General features: G+C 48.2%; 1 pseudogene; it reads left to right on the top strand.

The window, feature by feature from the left end:
- Positions 1 to 25,786, top strand: part of LOC116567389 — a 60,383-nt pseudogene that overhangs the window by 33,968 nt on the left and 629 nt on the right.

The following is a 25,786-nucleotide window of genomic DNA, read 5'->3' as shown; positions in this document are numbered from 1 at the left end:
GGGCTAACTTGCACAAAACATTGTAAGAATCACTAAATTTCTAAACTGACATCATGTATCAGAACAGGATTTACTCTTAAATACTTTGGCTTCTGTGCCAGAATTTTGCCTGGGGAGCTCCTTTGAAATGCTCTCATGGAAATCTCTACTGAAGGCCCGTAATTTCACATTCACTCATTTTCATTCTTACTTTTTCCTCTTCTCTTCTGTATTAGGAAATATGATTCCCTGATTCAGGATCAGGCCTGAGAGCTGTCGTACCTATGCCAGAAGATACAAGAAAGGAGAGGCATCTGTTACCTTCTCACATAGCATGCAAAAGATATAGTAAAAACTTTTGAGGACCTTTTTAGGAGCAGTGACATTGAATACTACCTGGGACAGAGCTTCTGCGAGCAACTTGCCCAGGAAAGTCAGTTGACAGAGAGGATTACCAGCAAATTCAGCACCAGTAAGTTGGCCACAGGGCTTTGGCACACACTCAGTCACTCCCATAGCCCCAGGCCCAGGTGGCCACCACACCTCCACCACAGTTTCTAACCCAGGTCCTGCTTCCTCTTCATTTCCTGGGGCCATTACAGGAGCAGAACTGGTTGGTGGGGAACACTGAGGAGAAACACAGGATTTGGAGGTCATGATTGCAATGGCAGAAACTGGAGCACTCATGGCAAGTGACCTTTAGGGAAGCAGACTGTGTCCATCCAGAAAGGGAGAAAAGGGAGAAAAGATCAGAAAAGTTCAGAGGATGTCATCATAGTGAAAAGAGCCTGACCTGAGAATTGCAAGACCCAAGTGGTAGCCTGGATGCTGCCATTAATTTGCTTTGAGCAATGGTTTAGCCTTTCAGTGTCTTTTTGTTTATCACATGGTGTCATTCGTGAATATAATTCCAGTATAGTTAAAGCATCCTGCCCTTTGGACATGGCTTGGGCACTGAATGTCGTAGTGCAAGGGCTAGGAATACGGGTTTTTTTTTAATTTATTTTTTATTTTCAGCATAACAGTATTCATTGTTTTTGCACCACACCCAGTGCTCCATGCAATCCATGCCCTCTATAATACCCACCACCTGGTACCCCGACCTCCCACCCCCCGCCCCTTCAAAACCCTCAGATTGTTTTTCAGAGTCCATAGTCTCTCATAGTTCACCTCCCCTTCCAATTTCCCCCAGCTCCCTTCTCCTCTCTAACTCCCCATGTCCTCCATGCTATTTGTTATGCTCCACAAATAAGTGAAACCATATGATAACTGACTCTCTCTGCTTGACTTCTTTCACTCAGCACCATCTTTCCAGTCCCATCCATGTTGCTACAAAAGTTGGGTATTCGTCCTTTCTGATGGAGGCATAATACCCCATAGTGTATATGGACCACATCTTCCTTATCCATTCATCCGTTGAAGGGCATCTTGGTTCTTTCCATAGTTTGGCGACCGTGGCCATTGCTGCTATAAACATAGGGGTACAGATGGCCCTTCTTTTCACGACATCTGTATCTTTCGGGTAAATACCCAGGAGTGCAATTACAGGGAAGTTCTATTTTTAATTTCTTGAGGAATATCCACACTGTTCTCCAAAGAGGCTGCACCAACTTGCATTCCCACCAACAATGGAAGAGGGTTCCCCTTTCTCCACATCCCCTCCAACACATGTTTCCTGTCTTGCTAATTTTGGCCATTCTAACTGGTGTAAGGTGATATCTCAATGTAGTTTTAATTTGAATCTCCCTGATGGCTAGTGATGATGAACATTTTTTCATGTGTCTGATAGCCATTTGTATGTCTTGATTGGAGAAGTGTCTGTCCATATCTTCTGCCCATTTTTGATCTGATTGTCTGTTTTGTGTGTGTTGAGTTTGAGGAGTTCATTATAGATCCTGGATATCAACCTTTTGTCTGTACTGTCATTTGCAAATATCTTCTCCCATTCCATGGGTTGCCTCTTTGTTTTCTTGACTGTTTCCTTGGCTGTGCAAAAGCTTTTGATTTTGATGAAGTTCCAAAAGTTTATCTTCGCTTTTGTTTCCTTTGCCTTTGGAGACATATCTTGAAAGAAGTTGCTGTGGTTGATATCGAAGAGATTACTGCCTATGTTCTCCTCTAGGATTCTGATGTATTCCTGTCTCACATTGAGGTCTTTTATCCATTTTGAGTTTATCTTTGTGTATGGTGTAAGAGAATGGTCGAGTTTCATTCTTCTACATATAGCTGTCCAGTTTTCCCAGTACCATTTATTGAAGAGACTGTCTTTTTTCCACTGTATATTTTTTCCTGTTTTGTCAAAGATTAATTGACCATAGAGTTGAAGGTCCATATCTGGGCTCTCTACTCTGTTCCACTGGTCTATGTGTCTGTTTGTATGGAATCAGAAGAGACCCCGAATCGCTAAGGAAATGTTGAAAAACAAAAATAAAATGGGGGGCATCACGTTACCTGATTTCAAGCTTTACTACAAAGCTGTGATCACCAAGACAGCATGGAACTGGCATAAAAACAGAAACATAGACCAGGAATACGGGTTTTTGTTGTTGTTGTTGTTGTTGTTTTAAGCTTTCTTTTTTTAATAATTTTTTATTTTTATAAACATATATTTTTATCCCCAGGGGTACAGGTCTGTGAATCGCCAGGTTTACACACTTCACAGCACTCACCATAGCACATACCCTCCCCAATGTCCATAACCCCACCCCCCTTCTCCCAAAACCCCTCCCCACCAGCAACCCTCAGTTTGTTTTGTGAGATTAAGAGTCACTTATGGTTTGTCTCCCTCCCAATCCCATCTTGTTTCATTGATTCTTCTCCTACCCACTTAAGCCCCCATGTTGCATCACCACTTCCTCATATCAGGGAGATCATATGATAGTTGTCTTTCTCCACTTGATTTATTTCACTAAGCATGATACGCTCTATGACTCAGCAATTGCACTACTGGGTATTTACCCTAAAGATACAAACGTAGTGATCCGAAGGGGCACGTGCACCCGAATGTTTATAGCAGCAATGTCCACAATAGCCAAACTATGGAAAGAACCTAGATGTCCATCAACAGATGAATGGATAAAGAAGTGGATGGAATACGGGTTTTTATTGGAGTTCTTTACTTAGAAGACATTTCCTGAGAGTACCAAGAGATAGTGGGATCAGTCTTGGGGGCTGGTGGCACACACTGGTGGCAGGTGCAGAGGTGGTACAGGATGGTTTGTCATCTCTCAGAGCAAGAGTGGGCTCTCCATGAATGCTATGATGGGACACAGAGCATGCATCTGGGAGTGAGTCTGTGGCAGGCTTGGAAGGTGGAATATTCCAGAGAGAAGCTGAACAAGTGCGCTTCAAACTTCTTTGCATTGATTTAGGGTAGAGGAAGTCCTGAGGCTGATCACGAGGTCAGGGGAGGTCTGCCTGGTGAGTTCAAGAGAGCCCACAGGTCTACCCTCTGAGGATACAATCTGCAACCTTCCCAAGTAATTCTCCTACATGTCTTGGACATACACAGAGGAATCACCATTCTGTACCCACAGATGCTCTTGCATTCATAATGTAGGAAGTGGGATCTGTTTGATTTCTTACCATGTCTTTCTGAGTTTGGCTTTCAGAGGATCATAAAAGTGAGAAAGATCAAGTTGGACTTGAACTGCTGGCCCTCAGGTAACTTGAAATAGGATCTGGTAAAGGAATCTGGAACAAGGCCCAAAGGGGTCCAGGGTGACTGTAACTTTACAAATCAGGGCAGGGAAATGCTGATTATAACATTTTCATTTATTCATGAGACACTTTAGCCTCTCTTTTACTATAATTCTGTTGATTTATATCGTGTAATTATTCTCCAGGTTTAGTAACGTAGACTCATCCTGACCCAATAGGAAACTAACCAGGTTCCAGGGGTCTTGGCACCCCCAAGGCTCTCCTCTGCTTTCTTCCCAGATGTTTAAAGATGAGGCTGTGCAGCTATGTTCACTTAACCTAAGTTGGTCAGCTCATTTAGTAATAGTCCAGTTCCCCCTGGGGGAAAAAAAGAATTGAAGAACCATAAAGTAGTTCCTCAGAGGGGAAAGGCCTGGGTATTGCAGATGCCTGGGAGGCTGCAGTCTCTCAGGAACCAGTTTTCAATGAGTCACTGCAGAAAATCTTACCATGTACAGTAAAATATGGGCTCAAAATCCGTAGCTGTAGCCTCTAGTCCAAGCATCTCTCTGTTGGAAGCCTGCTTTAGACCACGTGGTGCTGCTTCAAATCCCTGCGGTGAAGAGCAAAGCATTTTGGTTTTGTTTTCATTGCTAATCCATCCCAGACACATACCTGGGCTGTAGCTCAATCATCCACATGATTCCACGCATCTTGCTCTCGGTTGTCAAGGGCGATGCCAGACTGCTGCGTGTTTGTCACCGCTTACCTTCTTGGAGACTGGTAACCAGCAGTTCTTGGGGCCGCACTTGGAGCAGCTGTGCCTTACAGGGCTGGCTGAGTCTCTGCTAGTTTCCGGCGTCTCCCGTGGCCAGTGCCCTGGGTGGTGATTGCCCCTCTTTCTCCCACTGCACCCCACCTACTCTCCGCCCCTAATCAGTGAGGAAAGGTTCCCTTGACTTAGGTGGCTTTTCCCGTGTGCCTTGGTCAGGACAAGTTGGGCTGGTGCCCTTGGCTTCACCTATTATCTCCTTACACCCCACTAGGCTCAACAGAAAGCTGCAGGAGAAGGAGAAAGTGATTGAGGTCCAGTAGGCCAAGCTGGATACACGGTCCCTCATGCCCTCCAGCAGCCACGACTTGTCGGACTCCCGGCACTCTCCCAGCAGCTCCTCCTTCCTGTCTGATGAGCTGGAAGTCTGCTCTGACATGGATGTAGCCAGCGAGTACACACAGTACAAACAGAAGAAGGCACTGCCTGGTCACTCAGGTAACCTCCTGTTTCTCTAGCCAGGCCTTATAGATCCTCCCTGGTGTGTGTCAGGATCTATAAGGAGGATCTATAAGGCCCTGGGACCAAGCACCAAGTACAGGCCCCAGTGCCTCAGATCTTTGCTCTGCTCCTGACTCTGCAGGGTGTTTCTGGGTCTCCACTGCATTTGCAACCTGGTAGACCCAAGGGGAAGTGCAGTGGGAAAAGCGAGAACATCCAGGCAGGCTCTTCCCCATTGTCTCATGAGCACAGACCGTCTGTCTTACTTCCTTCTTCAAATGGGACATCATCTCCCTCCTGCAGAGGTCTTGCTCACTGCGTATCCTGAACTAGTGTCCCCTGGGTATCTGTCAGCAGTCACAGATGCTGTCGTTCCCACCTGGTACTTTTGGAAATGCCATTTTCACAGTTTCTAGGTCTGGGCCCCACTCTCACCCCTAAGGTGGCTTGCCTCCCTCAAGAAGCTATCTGCAAGCAAGGAAATGAACACGGCTCACAGTGTTTGTGCTTGGTGCTTTCCCGGAAAGCCAGGCCCTGCCCTGGTACCCCTGGCTCAATAGAAGGCCAGATTCCAGTTCTTTGTCGACCACCAAACATTTTCTTTCATTCATGGGTTTTGTAGATTCCATCCATCATTTGAGTCATTCCACTGTACTGTCTTCTAAGCCATCAGCAACCAGTGCACCTCAGGAGGTTAAGGCTGAACCCAGCAGCAACCCCATCAGCTTGTCAGCTCCCCAGAACCACCCCCCCAGGAGGCCAGCCAGGCCCATCCAGGTATGCGACAGCCAACACAGCGGGAGCTGTCTCCTCTCCCTCAGCAGCCTGTTTGACTTTTCTTCAGGGACGAATGTTCCCACTGTCAGAGGCTTCTAGGCATCAGATCCTAGATGAAATCAAGAGGCCTTCCTAGTCCACCAATTGTGTCTGCATTTTCTTGGTTCTAAATATTTTAGGCAAATCAGAGATCTGCAGTAGACTTTGATCAGAATACCAATTTTGACCAGTAGTCAGCGAATCCATTTAAAGTAAACATTTTCATTTCTTTCTTTCATTTCACTCTGGGGAGCAAAGAGGCAAAAGAGGTCTCTCCCATGATTATAGTCACCACAGAACAAAAAGAAAGTCACTTCATGGCTAGCCTGGAAGCATTACCCATTTATCTTCAGGGCAAGCCTCTGTAACAACTTGGGATGCTTCAGGATCCTACAAGATTCTGTTCACATTACATGGCCATTCATTCATGGACTTATGAACAGCTGGGCAGCTCCTGATATGTACGTAGTGCCTGTCCTGAAGCCAGATGGAGGGGTACATTTCATTTAGCTGCCCCAAATTAATTGCCAGGAGTGTGCTGTTCAGTTAGAGCCCCACACCAGCGATGGCAAGAAGAAGGCAAGCCTTGTCCCTGCCTCCTACCCCTTGCCACAACCAGCTGGCTGCCCTCGGTGTGGTTTGTCATAAGGTGCCCACAGAAGGCACAGTGCTGTTCTTCTGTGGCTCCCATTTCTCCTGAGAGCCCATCAGCCAAAATCTTAAGAAGGAGATGTTTCTAATCCTTTCAGAGCTGGGGCTCAAGGTTTCTGGGCCAGAGTAGGCAGCAGCTGGCCCAGGAAGTCATGGGGAAAACCTGTTTGCCTAGTGTTATAGACATCTGTGCAAATGCTCTGGGGTCAAAAGGAGCAGAAGGTCAGGGGTTTTAAATCAGAATGCCTACGTGAAGGATGCCTGACCTGTGTCACTGGGCAATGTGGGGGTCCTCGCAGTGTTTCTCTGACAGTGTATCAGCATCCCGGGGCAAGGGATGTGATTAGAGTGTACTCATTGTTTTCCACGGCAGGCATTCTCCACAGACCAGTCTTGGTTTCTGCTCCCTCCACAGGCTTCCTGCCATATAACTGTTTTTAGGAAAGAGAAGATAGATTCAGACATCAGAATGTCCTAGGGTCCCTAAAGACTTGTCCATAGATGGGCTACATCATGGTCATCTGTGGAGATCTACTTTAAAGGCAAGTTTCCAAGCCCTCCTCCCAAAGTTTATGACTTAGTAGAACAGAGCCTGAAGCAACTGCACACATTAAGAATTTTTCCTAAGTGATTTGAATGCCTAGACCGGCATGCAAGCTATTGTGTCTGAGTCACTTTACCAAGACCTTGATTTTTCTTTTGGTGAATGAATGTGTTGACTTGAGATTCTCAGGTTTGTCTCCATGAGACTCGCATGACACGAATGAGGAATGCACATTTCCCCCACAGTTCTAGCCCGCTTCTGCCCTCCTCAGGGTGAGCCCTCATACTTTCAGAGGAGTTCCAGGTGTAGGGAGTCTTGTCACAGGGGCAAGGACCGACTCCCACTCAGGGGTGATTGGGAGCATTAGTGTGAGGACATCCTGACCCCTCTGTGCCTGGAACAGCTGGGAGAGGCTCTCATAGCTGCCTGGGATACAGCTATGCCACCTTGCCTGCTTTAGCCGGTTGTTTCCAAGATGAGCATAGAATATGTATGCCAGAAGTCCCCAGCAAGGGAGAAGGCAGAGGGGTCTGCTAAGCCTGGCTCTTGGGTGGCAACCCTGGCCCTTCACCTTGTTAGCTGTCACCATGCTGAATGATAGTCGCACCCCAAGGAGACATCAGGACAAGAAATAGTTTCATTTTCTCCATCTTTTCCCCATTTCTTTCTTTCTTTTTTTTAATTTATTTTTTATTTATTTGTAGCATAACAGTATTCATTATTTTTGCACCACACCCAGTGCTCCATGCAATCCGTGCCCTCTATAATACCCACCACCTGGTACCCCAACCTCCCACCCCCCACCCCTTCAAAACCCTCAGATTGTTTTTCAGAGTCCATAGTCTCTCATGGTTCACCTCCCCTTCCAATTTCCCCCAACTCCCTTCTCTTCTCTAACTCCCCATGTCATCCATGCTATTTGTTATGCTCCACAAATAAGTGAAACCATATGATAATTGACTCTCTCTGCTTGACTTATTTCACTCAGCATAATCTCTTCCAGTCCCATCCATGTTGCTACAAAAGTTGGGTATTCGTCCTTTCTGATGGAGGCATAATACTCCATTCCTTTCTTTCTAATGACGTGTCTCCTTTCTTCCCAACTCTGTGTTTCTAGGCCTTCACTTTCCCTCCATACGCACGCTGGTTAGCCTTCCCCAGGCACCATTGCCCTCAGCAGCACCCAGCTTCCTGCCTTTCAGCCCCACTGGCCCTCCCCTCCTTGGCTGCTGTGAGACCCCCGTGGTCTCCTTGGCAGAGGCTCAGCAGGAGCTACAGATGCTGCAGAAACAACTGGGAGAAAGTGAACACTTCCTGTGGCCTTCATGTGCTTGGGCCAGGCTGCCCCACCCCACGTGGCCCTGCAGGGCTTTGGCTTGGTGGCGGAGTTTTGAAAAATGACCTAGGGTACGCACGTCAATAGCAGGGGACTGGCGGGTGGCCCTCCTTGCTTTTTGGGGGGGAAATACCTTCACTGTTGTCTTTCTGGTGTGTGTGTGTCTCATCATTTCATCAGGTCCTAGACCTGCTCCTGTCCCACTGCTGCCAGTATGGGATACCAGCAAGTCTGCTGAAATCCTGACACAGCGGTGATGTGTCAGCAGGCAGGGCACAGGTGAGAGCTTTTATGCCTTGCCTATATAGGCGAGACAAAGTGGCCATTTCCAGTGAGTCCTTTCCATACTTACGATAGTCTCCCGCTGTGAAACACACTCTTCATCAAGTTTGGCTCCTGACATCATTAGGTTGAGGGTGTGAAGGGTAGTAGCAGTACAGGGATTCAGAAGAGGTGACAAAGCCCTCCTTCCTAGGGTACAAGGTTCATTTCTACCCCGGGACAGGTGACAGGTTGGCGGCTCGGACTGGAAGCACAGGCTGTGATACCTGATTGTAAATTCTGTCCTCTGACTCCCAGAGATCATTGATTGTATTGATAATAACCGTTACAGGCTCTGTATGGTCATCTTTTTGGAAAGGCTTTGATATATGTCTGGGTTGGATGACCCATTGTAAAAATTGTTGGTGTGGGGTCATTTATAGCTTAGAAAAAAAAAAAAAAGAAAAACCCTCAAATGAGGAATTTGCTCTCTAGTAATGCTTTAAAAAAAAAAAAAAACCTAGAAATCAGTTTGATGTTACCTTAAAACCACATTCTGTGCCATCAATAAATAAATAAATAAATAAAGGCCCAGATGAGCCAGAGATTGATGGTAAGGGAAACCAGGCACAGTGTCCAGTGACCTAGGACCACAGCTGAGAATTCATATACCTGAAGCCCCAGTTGTCATTTAGTCCAGCTTATTTTTTATGTCAATCCTGAAAGTAACCACACTCTTTAGTCTACTCTGTCCCAGTTTGATTCCCAGAACCAATTAGATAACATCATTTTTAGGAAAGTTTGTACATCTCCCTTTTTTGCAGGCAGTAACATCAAGAAGACTGCCTCCAGCTTATCACAGCTTTACCCAGTGTAGCAATCGAGGCTAACCCAGCAACACAAACCAGGTCTTTCTGAGCCTCACACGACATGTGTGATAGGTAGAGCCCAGGCAGGGAACTAAGGCTCAGGGAAATAGAGCTACTTGTTTAAGGTCACTAGTAAGTGGGAGAGATGGGCTTGAATCCAGGTCACAGTCCTGTGTTTCCATGATACCTTTTCTGTCTAGGATGGTTTTGTTACCATCCTGCTCAGAGCTAAGCTCAAAAAATTCTGGAATACCCTTGAAACAATCTTTTCTCTGTCTCTTTAGAGATCAGTAGACAGTTCATCAGAACCTCTGATCTAGAATTTGACATTTTAGCAGTTCTGGAACCAACAGTTGATAGAAAACAATTTTGTCCCATATCAAAATGGCAAGAGAGATCTCTAGCTGACTTTTCTTCTCCATTACCTTTCTGTATTTTTCAGTTTGTCCAAAAGGAGAGATAGGAGACATCTGTGCATGAAAAAATGGTCTGTTGATGGGATCAAGTCATACCTAGTCTGAGCCATTGACCATGGCTGGTCCATCGACCGTTTGGATGGTCCCAGCTTTGGTGAGCAAGATTACAGCCCTGTCTTTTCTGTCCTGAAGCACAGGCCTCTCTGAGGGATGGCAGCTTACCAGTGTTCCTTGTCTGCTTGAAAACAAGCTTCCTCGTGGGCAGTGGTGCATGGCGGCTTCTTGGGGCACGGTGGGGCAAAGATCTCCTTGTGTTAGAGTCTGTCTGGTGTCTTTGCATGGTTTAGGGCATGTGCTCTCTCTTGTGTGGCCTGGGCAACCAGGAACAGCTGATCCCTGTTACTGATAGACTTGGACTCTTCTACAGCCTTGGTTAAAAAGTAAGCTGTCAACTACCCCTGATTTCCCCCTTTTCCTTGTGTTGGCCTGGGGAGGAAGGGGGTGTAAAAGAGGCAGGAAATCACATCTTTACAAATCCCAACTAAAATCTAGATGTTGAGGGTCACGTGGGTAGCTCAGTGACTCTCAGTGAGTTAGGCATCTGACTCTAGATCTCAGCTCAAGTCTTGATCTCAGGGTGATGAGTTCAAGCCCCACATTGGGCTGCACACTGGACATGAAGCCTACTTTAAAAAAATAAAAGATTCAGGGGCGTCTGGGTGGCTCAGTGGGTTAAAGCCTCTGCCTTCAGCTCAGGTCATGATCCCAGGGTCCTGGGATCGAGCCCCACATTGGGCACTCTGCTCCACGGGGAGCCTGCTTCCTCCTCTCTCTGCCTGCCTCTCTGCTTACTTGTGATTTCTCTCTGTCAAATAAATAAATAAAATCTTTAAAAAAATAAAAAGTGCTCATTTAAAAAAAAAAGATTCAAATGCTGACACAGTTTATCCCCCAGTGATCCTAATGAACATCTATTATTTTGCATATTGAGGAAGGAGAGACCCATGATGGGTACTTCTCAAATTTTGCTGCCATTAGAATCACCTGGGATGGTTTTAAAACACCCAGTGCCCAAGCTGTATCCCAAGTTAAGGCAAAATCTCTGGGAGGTCCAGGCATCAGTATATGCTTGTTTACATTTTCCGAGGTGACTGTAGTGTGAGATAAATTTGAGAACCAGTTACAAATGGAGATAAAAATTGACAAGTAGCCAATTGCATTATCCCCTCTGAGGAGTTTGGCTTGGTTGGTGGGAATGATGACCTCTTCCTCTTTGCTTAGGTCAAGTTACCTGCTTACTATGCTGCCCATGCTGATAATCCCTGAAGGAAAGCAGTCTCTGAATAGGAATATCCTAAACTACAGACCTGCCCACCTCTCTCTGTCTCTCCCACAGCCTAGACTTCTTTTCACATAGAAGCAGAGATGATTTGGCTCAGGGGAAAGCCCATGATTTCCTAAGATCTATGAGAGCATCAGTCTATGTTAAATGAAAGGCCCCACATCACTCCATGGATGCTAGCATTGAGCACATCTATGAATAAGAATGTGCTATATCCTCCAACTTTGGGACTGAGTTCTCCTTCCAGAACTTTCCTGGACTGTATCGTGAGGAATTTTAGTAGAAGCCAGGAGTGCAGCCTCTGGACTTTTCCTTTGTGTACACTGGTGACTTCCACATACTTTGTCCATTCTCCGCCTCTTGGTGTCTCATGCCAGCAAACACATGAGGTGAAAGTTATGGCTTCTAGGTTATGGTCTTCATCTAACTGGTATTCCACAATGGACTGGCATTTCTGACATCGCACATGTCCCCTTTGGTGTCCACTTTTAGCAATCCCACACTTCCTTGCTGGTCCTTCCCTTCCAATCCTCTCTTCCTCACTCTGGTTTCTTTCTGCCCAGGTGTCAGCACCGTGCATCCTGCTTCCCCATCTGCACTGCCAAGCAACCATTTAGAAGCCAGCTCTTCTCACTATCTCAACCCCGCCCAGCCCCACTCCACTGAGGGGCGGCCCAGAACTGGGCAGAATCCTGGAGCCCGGCTATCTGGGCAGCGGCAGCCAGTGGGATGTGGTGAGGCCTCAGAAAGGGAGTTTATCCATATGATAATTGACTCTCTCTGCTTGACTGATTTCACTCAGCATAATCTCTTCATATGGTTTCACTTCATATGGTTTCACTTATTTGTGGAGCCTAACAAATAGCATGGAGGACATGGGGAGTTAGAGAGGAGAAGGGAGTTGGGGGAAATTGGAAGGGGAGGTGAACTATGAGAGACTACGGACTCTAAAAAACAATCTGAGGGGTTTGAAGGGGCGGGGGGGTGGGAGGTCGGGGTACCAGGTGGTGGGTATTATCGAGGGCACAGATTGCATGGAGCACTGGGTGTGCTGAAAAAATAATGAACACTGTTATGCCGAAAATAAACTAAAAAATAAATTAAAAAAAAAAAAGAAAAAGAAAGGGAGTGTATCAGGCGACCTGTCCTCAGGATCCTCTGTGTGTCAGCTTAACTCCAAACCCCCAGGTAAAAAACATAAAGCCAAACAGGTAGGTCTGCGAAATGAAATCTCATTTAGAGTCTTCTAGCTGGACAGGGGCATTTTTCATTTCTCTAGTCCCTGGCTCACAGAGTGGGGGTAAAATTTAAGGGTCCTATCTGTGCTGGACCTTCCTAAGTGCCCCACTTCAGCCTCCCTGCCCAGGGCCTCAGTGCTATTTGGGGAACTAGGAGAGTCAGGGACACACCTTGTGCTCTCACGTTCATGTCCTTAACCACACAGGAGAAGTTTATATCCATGTACTTCTACATTATGCCTCCTCTCTGAGGCTGGAGGAAGGGCTTGATGCCTCATTAAAGAATATTTCATCAAGTAACCATAAGAATGATATCAGGCTAGAGTGAAGTCTTCCCTAACACACTCAGGAGAGAAAGTCACACTCAGCTCACCACACATTTCCCGACACTTCAGTTATTTTTCTAAACCATGTGGAACTCCCTCACCCTCACTGGTTACACTGGTCACCGTACACTTACATTTAAAACTCCCTCATATTTTGGGGCACCTGGGTGGCTCAGCTGGTTAAGTGTCTGCCTTCAGCTCAGGTCATGATCTCAGGGTCCTGGGATCGAGCCCCGCATCGAAGGCTCCCTGCCCAGTGGAAAGTCTGCTTCTCCCTCTCCTTGTGCCCCCCACCTTCTCATTGACTGTGTGTGTGTGTGTGTGTGTCTCAAATAAATAGTCTTGAAACTTCCTCACACTTAACTGCATGTAGGAGGAGGCCCCTGGGGCATGCTTCACGCGGTCTGTCCTGGGTTTGACAGCCTGTTTCCTCTTTAAGCAAAGTTGCTGTGCTCCTGAGTGCCCTTGTGAGAAAATGCAGTTGGTGGAAAGGTGGGGATGTTTAGGGATCCTGCTGAGGAGCCACTAGCCGTGCCCCACTTCCACCTGGGCCCCCCTGGTGACCAGGATTCCTCATCTTGCACCTCTCCCCGGTCCTGATGGGATGGCTGCAGGGGCTGACCTGCTCGAGGAACATCTTGGAGAGATCGGGAACCTGTACCAGCGCCTGGAGTCCATCTGCATCAATGACTGGCTGTGGGAGCAGCTTGAACACTGGCTCAGCTGTGCAACCCATGGGAGCGGTAGGAGAGGCCCAGAGCTGCCCACGCTGCCACGACTGGGGAGCCTCTGGAGACTGGGCTTCACGCTTTCCAAAGCATGTGCTCGACTTTCCTCTACTTGCTCCTTCCAAACAGTCTGGCAAGGCATGGGGGAGGGGGGGTGGGCAGGTGCTCTTATCCTCACTTAGAGCTAAGAGAGAACTTTCCTCCTGGCAGAACTAACAAGGCATGTCTGCAGGACATCTGACTTCCCAGCCCGTCCTTAGTCTGCTCATATATGTGCCTGCTGACCTCTCCCCCTTGTCATGGGATTGGCACGTGGTGGAGCCCACTCAGCGGGTGCCCTCCCGCAACCACTCACCAAGGCGGCCGTTCTCCCAACACTCTCCTCTCGGGCTGGGGTCCCTTGGAGGCCAATCCTTCTACATGCCCTTGTCCTGCCCCCAGCCCCAAGGGGGCTCCTGCGGGGACAAGAGCCTCTGGAGCAGCTGCAGCTAGGGCACGTGGTGGGGTCCGCACAGAAACCAGGCACTTGGCCCGCCAGGCTTGGGGTCCAGGCACTCCTGCTGGGTTGGGACAGTATTTTTGGAGGGACAGAATGGGTAGTTTCTGGAAAGCATCTGTTACCCTAATGTGTAACATGTCTGCTTACACTTTCTGGGACAGGATCTACCTCCAGTTTCTATAGCTGCAGCCTGGAAACCACACCTCAGCTCTACAATGAGAAGAGAGTCCTTAAGGAAGAAAACCGAAGCCTTCAGGCTCAGCTGAGTCATGTTTCTAGAGGTGGGTGGTAAAAGCCACACACTGCGCTCCTTCCTGGTCCCTTTCCTCCTGGCCACACCAATCACCTTTTGAAGCCAAGAGAAGAAGGTGGAGATAACAGCTAACCAGATCCACCAACCCAAGGTTCCATGTGGTTCTCAGTCTAGAAGGGGCTACTTCCTGAGAGGTCCCAAATGTGGGCCCTCACACTCCCAGGTGCTCGGGACAAAGATAGCTCTAGGAAACCCACCACCTCTGTGCAACCCACAGATACTCAGATACTCAGTCATTAGTTATGAACTGGATACCAGTTAGGTGTCTGTTCTCCCTGTCCAGACTTTACTGCAGCATCATGTGTCTCTCCCGGTACTGAGCTGCCATCCCCGTCTCCTCACTGCTTCCCCTCATTCATCCAGTCCAGGCCCCTCTCTTCTCAGTAATCCTCAGGACTCTGTGTCTGGAAGCACCAGCCAGATGTCCTCCAGAGCATTCCCAATACTATTCAATGGGCATCTAAGGGAGATGGGGCATCACTTACTCTGTGACTTGGGGGACAGCTGACCTTAGTGTCAATTGACCTGATCAAATCAATATATGGTCAATAAAAATTATATTTATCTACAAATATTTATTGAATAGTCATGAAAGACTAATACTTTCCTAAAGGATCAAGCTTAGAATGTTGTGGAACGGGAAGAGATAGCAAGTGATGTTTCTGAATCTGTTTCTTCAGAGCAGGAAGATGTGAGGGGAGAGGTCACTGATGGGGAAGTAATGAGATGTCACAGAGAAGAGAGAAGACACAACTGCTAAACCACCGTTGCATGCCGGGACAGGCTAGCACAGACCTCAGTGGGGAGAAGTCACTAAGATGTGAACAAGCACGGTCAGCCAGGCCCAGGGACTTCCCCCTGGTAGACTGACAGCTCCTGCAGCCTGGTTCTCAGAGTCCCTGTCCTTAGTCTCTGGGAAATCATGCAGGTAATTGAGATTCCACAAGACCAGAAAAGGACAGATGTCCCCATTTGCAAATTGACGAATATAATATATTCTAAAAACTGTAGACAAGAAGTCTTGATGTTGCTCTTTAGCAAAATTAAAGAACAGATTATCACAGAGAGGGTGTGTGAACTTAGAAAATAGTGAGCATTAGAAACCACAGCATTTGGGGCTCCTGGGTGGCTCAGTGGGTTAGGACCTCTGCCTTGGCCTCAGGTCATGACCCCAGGGTCCTGGGATCGAGCCCCACATCAGGCTCTTTACTCAGTGGGGAGCCTGCTTCCCCCTTTCTCTCTGCCTGCCTCTCTGCCTACTTGTGATCTCTGTCAAATAAATAAATAGAATTTGGGGGGGGGGAAGAAGCCACAGCTTTTGGGGCACCTGGGTGGCTCAGTTGGTTAAGCGCCTGCCTTTGGCTAAGATCATGATCCCAGGGTCCTGGGATGGAGTCCCCTGCTCAGCAGGGAGAGGAGTCTGTGTCTCCCTCTCCCTCTGTTTCCTCCCTGCTGCTCCTGCTCTATCTCTCTCTCTTAAATAAATAAATTCTCAAAAGGGAGGGAGAAAGGAACAGAAGAAGGAATGAAGGAAAGAAGGAAGGAAGGAAAGGAGGAAAGAAAGAAACCGCAGCGTTTTCTCTAATAGCAGGGTAGACCTTATGAAAGCAGAAGATCAAGGGCATTGCAAAGATGGAGGCTCCACATTCCCCAGGGTGTGTGGATGTAGTGAGCTGACACCCTCTGCTTCTCTAAGCAGATGTGGCATCAGCTTGCATTCCCGTTGCCTTAGTTCTGCGCGTCAGGATGGAGGAGCTTGGGCTCCTTGTCCTGCCAGCCTCTGCCCCCACAGTGTAAGTCGTCCTGTGTTCTGCTCCCCAGAGCACTCCCAGGAGACGGAACGCCTGAGGGAGGCGCTGCTGTCCTCTCGATCCCGGCTTCAAGAGCTGGAGATGGAGCTGGAGCGCCAAAAGGGGGAACGGCAGCAGCTTCTGGAAGACTTGAAGGAGAAGCAACAGGAGATCTTGCATTTCCAGGAGGAACGCCTGTCCCTCCAGGAGAAAGACTCCAGGTAAGGGAGAGCCCAATAAGAAGGAAAGGGGCCCTGTTTTCAGATTTAATGGGATATTGGCAAGACAGGTATTGGAGCCTTTTGGGGTGCTCAGTTCCCCTCTGCTATTCCTGATTTATGGATGAATTTGAGCAGGAGGAAGGACTTCTCTGAGAATGCCTTTTCACTCCAAAGTTGGGAGAGTAAAACCCTATTTTAGAAGGCTCAGCATATCAGGGGCGCCTGGGTGTTCTGTTGGTTAAGTGTCCGGCTGTTGATTTTGGCTCAATTTATGATCTCGGGGTCATGAGAATGAGCCCTGCGCTGGGTTTGGCGCTCAGCTTGGAGTCTGTTTGGGATTCTTTCCCTCCTCCTCTCCCTCCTCTTCTGCTCCTCCTACTGCTTTCAGGCAAGTGATCTCTGTCTCTCTCAGATCAATCTTTAAAAAAAGGGGGGGGGGTTCAGCGTATCAGATCCTGGAGAAAAAAAAAAATGTTCTCATCCTTCCTATTAGTTTAAGGATATTAGTCTCACTGTAATGTAGGAAGCATCCCCACCAGTCATCATGGGCATCCCTGACACAAACCCTATGACTGCCTATCACTGAGAATAGAGCACTATAGGGGCAGGAAAATGCAGAGCTTGCATGTCTGCTCCCAACTAACGTAGCTAATGGCATGACATAAAGCGAAGTTACTTCACCTCTCAGAGCCTCTGTTTCCACATCCATAAAGTAAAAGTAATGGTCTTCACGACCCCTGGGTTGACATCTAGGGCTAAAGCCCCATGATGCGAAGGCTGGCTGACAGCAGGTGGCAGGGGAGCGCCAGGCGCTCAGTGGGCCCTTGCCTCCCCCGTGCAGGCTGCAGCCCAAGCTTGCCCTCCTGCAGCAGCAGTGTGAGGAGAAACAGCAGCTCTTGCAGTCCCTCCAGTCGGAGCTACAGATCTACGAGGCGCTTTATGGCAATTCCAAGAAAGGGCTGAAAGGTATGTGTTCTCCCTCTCCCCTCCCCAGTGAGCTCCCTGCCCTTGCTTAGGATTCTGAAGAGGTCCTTACCCTGGGAGTTGTAGAGCTCTGGAAAGCTACAGAGTTCTGCCTCAGCCAGGTCTGGGGCTCCCAGTAAGAACAAAGTGGTTCTCTCATGTAAAAGCCCAGAGGTTGGTGACATGTGCAAGATCCAGCCAAGACATCCTTAAAAGTAGGTAGATAAGAATCCAACTCTGTCTGCCTAGGGGGCCAGAGAAAAGTTGAGCAAAGTCCAGGTTATGCTCATGTAAGGCTCTCCAGATGCAGGTGGGTCACGTGAGTCTCAAGGCAGTTCTGGTGTGCAGTATCTCGCTCAGTGAATGCTGAGACCCACGCAGGAAAAGGAGGCAGCTCCATACCAAATGCGTGGCCTCCTGGGGCCCTAAGAGGACAGGGTCCTGAGTAGAAAGGAATGCCCCAGAGGAGTTTTGTGACAAATGCTTAGAAAAGCTTGGATCTGAGCCACCAGACCCCTTCTCTCTCTCTTCTTTCAGCTCCCACCTGGGATGCCTGTCTCCAGGCCCCTTTGAGCACTGGACTGTGCCACCTGGTGGCAGAGATCCGAGCTTTGCGAGGGCAGCTAGAGCAAAGAAAGCATCCAGGTGAACAGCTGTCTGAGATTGCAGCTGGATCAGCAGTTGGATGGCAGGGGGAGCAAAGCCAGCCTCAGCCCCTCCTCCACCCACCAGGAGGACCCTGGAAACAAGCAACCGCTCCTCCAAGGTAGGAAGGTCAGGGGGACCATGCCAGTGGGGCAGTGGCCAGGATGTCTGTGGTGGAAGGGATCTTCCCTCTTCCACACTCCTTAGGGTCCAGGTGAAATCAGAGTTGTTTCAATCTACAACCTTGGGTGAGAGTGTGGGAATGAGGGTCCCAGCTGGCTCAGGCCCCAGATTCTGAGTTTGCGGGTACAGGTTGCTTGCCTTGGGCAAGGTGTTTGAAGTCCCCAGGTACTGAAGCCTTACTTTCCTCATCTTCAGGGTGAGGACAATAATCATATGTATCTTATGGACAATCATATGTATGTTATATGGTAATTAAGCCTTCAGTGCAATAATTTACAAGTGCCTGACATGGTAAGGATCGCTCAACAGTTAATAGCTTGTGAGTTAATATCTATTCCTTGTACTTGTGGAGTGCTTTAAAATTTACCACGAGTTTTCAAACAATTTTCCAAACTGTTTCATCTGAGGTAAGGGAGGTTTTACTTTCATATTTCAATGTGGGAAAACTTTGGGATTGAGACATTAACCAGCTAAGACCCGACCCAGGATTCGAACTGGATGTTTTTATTTCCAGCTGCTGGCCTTCCTCCTCACCAGCCTCTGTCTCGGTATCGCTTGCCTTCCAGATTCCCATTCCCTGATTGGAGGGGAGCTCAGCTGAGTGGAAACCATTCCCGTCCCGCAGGCAATGCTGGCTGTGGAAAGCAGGGGGATGATAGCTCCCCTTATTCCCAGTGGCTGTCATCCCCTCCCCGCCCCGCGTCTGCCCTTCCAGATACTGCCTTGCCTGCTCTCTCCCTCTCTTCTCAATGTCCTTCATCCAGCCCCCTTCGCCCAGCTTCAGTCTGAATGTTAGTACTGTTGCCCTCCATCTTGACACACTCATTTCAACTTATTCTTTTCTTTTTTTTAATTAGCCATCTTCTCTCACCCCCAGGACCCTATTTTCAATTTTATTTCAGTAGGAGCCATTTCTGCTCAGGATTCTCTAAAGATGAGCTTTCAGACACGTTCCTGCCTGCTCTTCCTGGGGCATGTTAATCCTTAGCTTTCCCCCCCGCCCAGTCCTGCTAAATTTTCACCAATTAGGCACTGACTTGTCAAATGAAGGTGACACTTCCAAGATCCTGTGGTGTGGCCATTAGATGAGAAAGTGTCACATGGACTATGTCCCATAGTAACTGCTCGGCCACAATAGGTGAATGCCTGGCTCCCCCTGGGGAACTGTGATGGTTGTAGTGTTCAGTTATAACTCCCCACTCTGCCCTCCTGGCCAGATTTCCTCTGTTACTGCATCCCCATGACCCCAGGCAGGACTCAGCCCCAGTGACTCGGACACTGTGCCTGCTCCTTACCCACAGTGGCCTGAGCTGGAGAGCTGGTTCTAGGCCACATCCTGAGCAGGATTTTCTGCCTTCTCTGATATTTTCCAATTCTTCCACTGTAGGATTGCTGCCTGGTCTCCAGGAGGGCATCTCTAACCTTCCATGCCTTCTGTCTCTACTCTTCTCATCCTGCCACATTTTTCCTATCACTAACTCATCAGAATGGTGATTGGAATGCTAGTTTAATTGCCCACAAGTCCATTCATACTTTGATTCAGTATTTTTGACACATATACTATACATATCTGATGTGGAAATATTGGGACTCAGAGCTCAAGAAAAAATTCTTGAGACCTTTTCATGCAAAAAGGTGTTTTACGATAGCATGGGGACAGGACCAGTGGGCAGAAAGAGTGGCACTGGGTTTGGGAGGAGCCGTTGATTATATACTTTAGAATTGGGGGAGGTACAGGTGAAGGAAAGTTTCCAAAAGGACTTTAATATGCTAAAGAAGACTCATGGGATCCTGGAGGCCTGGCTTTTGTCAAGCTAAGACTGTTTTTCCCTTTAGTAGGTCTTTAAGATTAAGACAGTTGGGGTTCCTGTAATGTCTTATTCTGCCTGCCTCAAATGTGTATCAGTGGACTGTAGGTTATAAGGAAATTTAACTTTATGTATATTTCCTTTTGCCTTTGTTCTCTGCATCATAGGTTTAGTTACAAGGCAGTGTACTAAAAATTGCACACATAATTATATTCAAAATGCAGGCTAGAAAAATGCTCCTAATAATCTTTCAAACCAGAAGTCGCTTCTCATGGAGCTCACTTCCATTAAAGGGACATGTTCTTGTTCCAAACTAAGGGATTTGTTTGCTGTTGCTTACCATCACAGTTGGGGTGTAATGGGGACCAACCACGCTGCCTTAGGTCTCTGCTGGTGACAACTAGGCTGTGCTTGGGTTTGGTTCAGGGTTCCTGAAAATAGTTGTTGTCTTTATGCCCTAGATTCCATTGCTTCCCTCCAATCCGAAAGGTTGGCATGAACTCCCCAGCATTCACATTCCCTGCCTTTCTGCTGCTGCTCCTGGCTCAGAGACCACCATTTTCAAGAGGACGAATGGTAAATATGGAAATGGAAGGATTCAGGGATTGATGATGGAAAATTACCAATACAAGTAGCCTGTGGTTACTAATGGGTACATTACCTGAATGTAGAGATTTTTCTCCTTGGGTCCCAAAGTCTTTAGCCCTACTCATTGCACCTTCTGTGGCCATCTGTTTTGCCATTATTCTTCCTTCTGTGGTTTTCCTATTGCTCTGTTGTGCTTCACTGCACGGTGATCTCTCCATCCTTGAAAATGCTCTCTGTGTCTAGCTTAATTTCTTTGTGTCTTCTTTTTTTAAATGGGTTTATTTTAAAATTTATTTATTTTTATTTTTATTTTATTTTATTATTTTATTTTTTCAGTGTTCCAAGATTCATTATTTATGCACCACACTCAGTGCTCCGTGCAATACATGCCTTCCTTAATACCCACCACCAGGCCCTCCCAACCCCTCACCTCCCTCCCTTCCAGAACCCTTAGTTTGTCTGTCTTCTTAACTGGAAATTTAAAATTTTTTATTAAAATAATATTTGTCCTGGATATTTCATAAGGATAAAATTTTTCCTCCTGGCAATTTGATCATTATAAGATGATGTAAGAAAGATCATAAAAACATAGAACCCAGAAATCTATGGACTTCACACCTTGCTGTACTTTTCCCAGAGTGCCTTTCCTATTCCTGGCCTCTTTACTCCTTGATGTCTATTTTAGAATGAAGTGGACTGAGGATATGCTCATCACTGTGGATTCTATGTTGTTGGGGTTTTGTTTTTCAGAGCTGGATTTGGATGCTTCTCCAGTGATGAAGAAACCTCCCAAGCTGGAGGATGAAGCTACTGATGGCTCCTTTGCCAATAAGCATGGCTGGCATGTCTTTGGCCACATTGATGACTACAGTGCCCTAAGACAGCAGGTAGGGGAGAACAAACTGCTGGTCAAAAAGATAGCAGCTCCTGAAAATAAATTTTAAAAATTTTTTTTAAATAAATAAATAAAAACAGATGAAAAAAATAAATAAATAAAATGTGCCACATGGAGGAAAAAAAAAAAAAGATAGCAGCTCTTGTGAGATCAGCCTGCACCTTCCCTGGCCTTGAAACTCAGGGCACATAGGTAATCACATACTAGGTCTTAAGTTCTCCTTTTCCTTGTGCCCTTTCTCCTTCTGATCTTAGCTCCTTCTCCCACTGCATATCTCCCATAGCTGAGTCTACATCTTCTGCTTACACCCAGCTGGGCTTTTCTTCTCCATCTCCTGTTTTCACTATACACTGCCCTGACTGAGGTTTCCTCTCATAAACACAGAAGAGTCAGAAGAGAATTGTCATCCTCATCTGTAGGGGATTTGCTGAGCCAGTGCATGGATGTGTGGGGACAGCCCTGTCTGCAAGAGCCTCCACTCCAGAGAGAAGGCCACATATCCAAGTAAATAAGGACAACAGAGGATCTGGGCTCAGTGTCGGAAGCCATGCTCTGAGTTGGGATGGTGCAAACACAGAAGGGGTCCTTGGTCCAGGCAAGGAAAGTCACAGGGTCCTAGAGGAACCACTGGCAAGATACACGGCTTCTCTGGCTGGTGGAGGATAGCATTCCAGGTAAAGGGAATGGCATCACAGTCCTTGGAGCTACAAATGGTTCAGCCCAGTTGAAGCAGAGGTATGATTTAGAGATACACATGGGGTGCCAAAGCAAAAATCAGGGACCTTAGAGCCAAGAGCACAAAGCAGGACTAGCAGCTTACAGAGAGTATGAGAGAAGTCAGAATCTAGTGATTCTTACAAGTTGGGGGTCACTGCTGAAATGGAGATCCAGGGCTTCCAGGTTTAAAAATGGATTCACACGTTCAAGCAGGCCAATGCCTGTGCTTCCCTCATGAGGGGAACCTGAGCCCTGTGCTGAGGGAGCTGGAGCAGGGGGAAGGGAATGATCTCTCAGTCTGGTGCCCAGGGCAATCTCTACTTTCTCCCAGGTGCCGGGCAGCAAAGACATCCATGAACTTGGGAGCAGTGCCCAGGCCCTGCAGCACACGCTGGATGAATCGGCCTCCCTCCTCACCATGTTCTGGCGAGCGGCCCTGCCCAGCTCTCCCAGCCCTGTCCTGTCTGACAGCACAGTGAGTGGCAGCCTCCTTCATCGCTTCTGCCCCAAATGCCATTCTGCCTCCTCAGTTCCCAAGTCCTAAAGGTGAGGATCTGGACAGTTGAGTTGAGACAGGGGGGCCTTAGGGGAGGGTCCCCAAGGGAAGACCTGTCATCCATGGTGGCGGCTGGCAGGGCAGGTCCTACGACATCCCTTCTCCTCCCACCGCCAGCAAAGAGGGAAGGACAGAATAGGAAGAGGGCAGACACGTGAGAACCCCGGCAACCAGGAGTGTTTGGGTTCTTTCACTTTCTGAACTTAGCTCAGCCGAAAAATGTAGGGACCTGTGAAAATGTTGACATTTCCTTTCCCCGGGCCATCCCCACAGAATGTTACCAAGAGATAAGCAGCTTCCTAGAGCCACCCACTGCATCCCACACACAGCTTTTCTTATCCCCAGAGTCAGCCGCCCCACCACCAGGTGCTCTCAGATATAAGGCCTGGACTCTGGTCAGGGGGAGTGTGGACAGCAGATTTTCTCCGTCTCCCCCTACCAGCCCTGCCTAGGAGCCTGAGGCCAGATTAAAGCACTAAAACCTTATGGGCCCCAACTAAGCCGGTTCTGAGGCAGAGGGTGTTCTGCCATCTTGAATTTGCGCCAAAGATTTACAGAATTGCACACTGTCTCCCCAGGCAAAACACGCCCAGCTAGCAAGTCTTATCCATGAGGCCCTGGTACTAGAACCGATGTCAGCACTGAATGAGCGCTCTTGGTCCACCGCTGGGAGTTCTGGCACTGCCCGGGGATCAGGGCCCCTACAGCCACAGGAGTGGAGGCCTGTTTCCATCTGCGCCTGGGTCTCAGTGTGCTGACCTAACACCCTCAGTCTAAGCTGGCCTCAGCTGGAGCCTTCTAGGGGCTCTCCTGGAGGGACTCCAGTCCAAACATCATTGAGAGGATTGTAGAATCCTGCTTTTGATTTTCAAGAGCCACAAAGCGTGGGGTGCTTGAGGCCTTCTGACCTGTGACAGAGAGCCTATTTCCCTCCCCCAGGGACAGTCCCTGAAAAGGGAACTTCTGGAACTGAGAACCAGACTGTCCAAACAGGAGAGTGTCCTTCCGAGCACAGTGGAGCGTCTGAAGACCGCCAACCAGCAGAAGGAGAGCATGGAGCAGTTCATCTTCAATCAGTGTGGGTGCCCCTGAGCCAGGGGATGAGAGAGGAAAGGTAGGGGTGGGAGGACTTCCAGGCTCCCCACTTGTGCTGCCGATGGACCAGGACCAGACAGACTGGGTGGGGTGGGGAGGAGGGCTGCAGACCAGTGTGTGATGTCCCCAAACCTCCTGTGCCATGAGTAATTGGGGATGCGGAGGGAGGGGTGCATGGGGGCAGCAGGAGACCCTGATCTGAGCTGCCAGAAAGACACCCTTTGGAACACACTAGGCAAGTATGGCCCCAGATGGTCACTTCTACCTATTGGGCTGTTTTGTTGTTTTAGTGACCAGGACACATGACGTTTTGAAGAAGGCAAGGACTAATTTGGAGGTAAGGACACCACTGCACCTGCCAGAGCCACAGAACCCAGCCCAAATCCATGCCCACCTGTCTCCAGAGTCTGCAGATGATCCTCGACCCACTCTGACCTTTCAGGAGATTTCAGTCCATTCCTAGGACTCAGGTCCGCACTAAATGTCCTTCTAGCTTCGCACCCCATCACCTCTCCCAACCCAGTCCCTTCCCTGCCATCTCATCTCCCGGTGACATCGTGACCCTCTTCTCTCCTCACCGCACTTCTTCCCTCCTCTAGGCCAAGTCAGGAGTCCGAGGAAAGTAAGTGAGTTGATTCCCAAGACCAGAGGACATGAGGAGTATGCCTCTGAATTAGCTTCTAGGAAAGGGTCTCTGGGGCCAGCTCTAGTGTTTCCTGTAGCCCTTTTCACTTCATAAAAAAATAAACTGGAGATGCGATCAAATCGGTTGATTCTGTTGCACACTCTATTGGAAGAGAATAGCCATTCAGTCTTGGTCTTTCTTTTTTCAAAGAAAACCGTTGGGTCTTCTTGACCTAAAAGAAAATTTGATAATAAATAAAAATGAAACTTGAAGGGAAACATTTTATGTATATGGCAGGTATTCTGTACATTTACTTGAAATACTAACCTGATCCCTAGCAAGTAAGCTTAAGTGTACCAAATGGCTTGTAAATTAGAAACTAAACCTTTAGGGGAACCTGGGTGGCTCAGGCAGTTGAGCATCTGACTTGATCCTGGCTCAGGTCTTGATCTCCTGGTTGTGGCTTCAAGCCCTATGTTGGGCTCCACGTTAGCCATGGAGATTCCTTTAAAAAGAATAGGAAAAAAAACTAAACCCTTCACTGGACATTAAAGTTCTGCCATAAGCAATTGGACCTTTTCCTAGGAATGTTCCTTATGTAGCCTGAGAGAATATTGATCCCATGGCGTGAAAATGGGTTGGGCCATGACTTCACCCCCCCCCCTTTTTTTTCTAATTCTGTTTTGTTCTTCTCTGATGATTCCTTTCTTTCCTGAGCCTCTTTAGAAGAACACATACAAGATGGCCTCTGTAAAGCCTTATTCCTGTCCCAGCAAAGGTAATCCAACAGCCCCACACACCCACTGGCTTCCCCATGTTTGGAAGTTTCCTCCACACTTCGCAGAGACCAATGGGAAGGGCCTGAGGCCTGCGTTCCAATCCCAGGCTTGTCACTAGCTGGCCCTGTGGCCTTGGCCCATCCATCTGTAAGAGGTGGCACTAGGGGCTGTTGGAGCTCCCTGCTGATGGGGCCTCTCCCTCTCCACATTAAGTACATGGGACATGAACTGAGCAGGGGACTTCCCTGCGTCATGTCCTCTCCTTCCTACAACAGGCTATTTCTTCATGGGCATGTTTCATACTAAGCGCTTCGGTTCCCGGGAAGTCACAGAAGCCATCATTTTGCTCCAAGTGAACTGGGGAGTGGACTGGCCCATGAAGAGGGAGTGTGGGATCTGATCATCTCATGTGCAGCGGCTCTGAGTGGGGCTGTCACCTGCCTATGGTGGTGGGGAAGCTTCCCTCTCACCTGGTGGCACCAGGGGCTCCTCAGGTCTACACCCCCTCCCCTGGGCTCATCCTTCTGACAGGCTCTTGCTGAGCTCCTGGCTCAGCCCCCACCAGTGCTCACTGCAGCTCAGGGAGCCACCAGCAGAACCTGATACCAAGTTCTCACCTTGTTGTATTTCTGTCTCCAAGTGAAGTATGTAAGGGTGCTGCCATGCACCCCAGTCTTATGACCCTTGCCTT

The sequence above is a fragment of the Mustela erminea genome, chromosome 10, assembly GCF_009829155.1.
Source record: "Mustela erminea isolate mMusErm1 chromosome 10, mMusErm1.Pri, whole genome shotgun sequence".
Lineage (NCBI taxonomy): Eukaryota > Metazoa > Chordata > Mammalia > Carnivora > Mustelidae > Mustela > Mustela erminea.
Note: the sequence above shows the minus strand (reverse complement) of the source record. Positions and strands in the feature narration are given on the sequence as shown.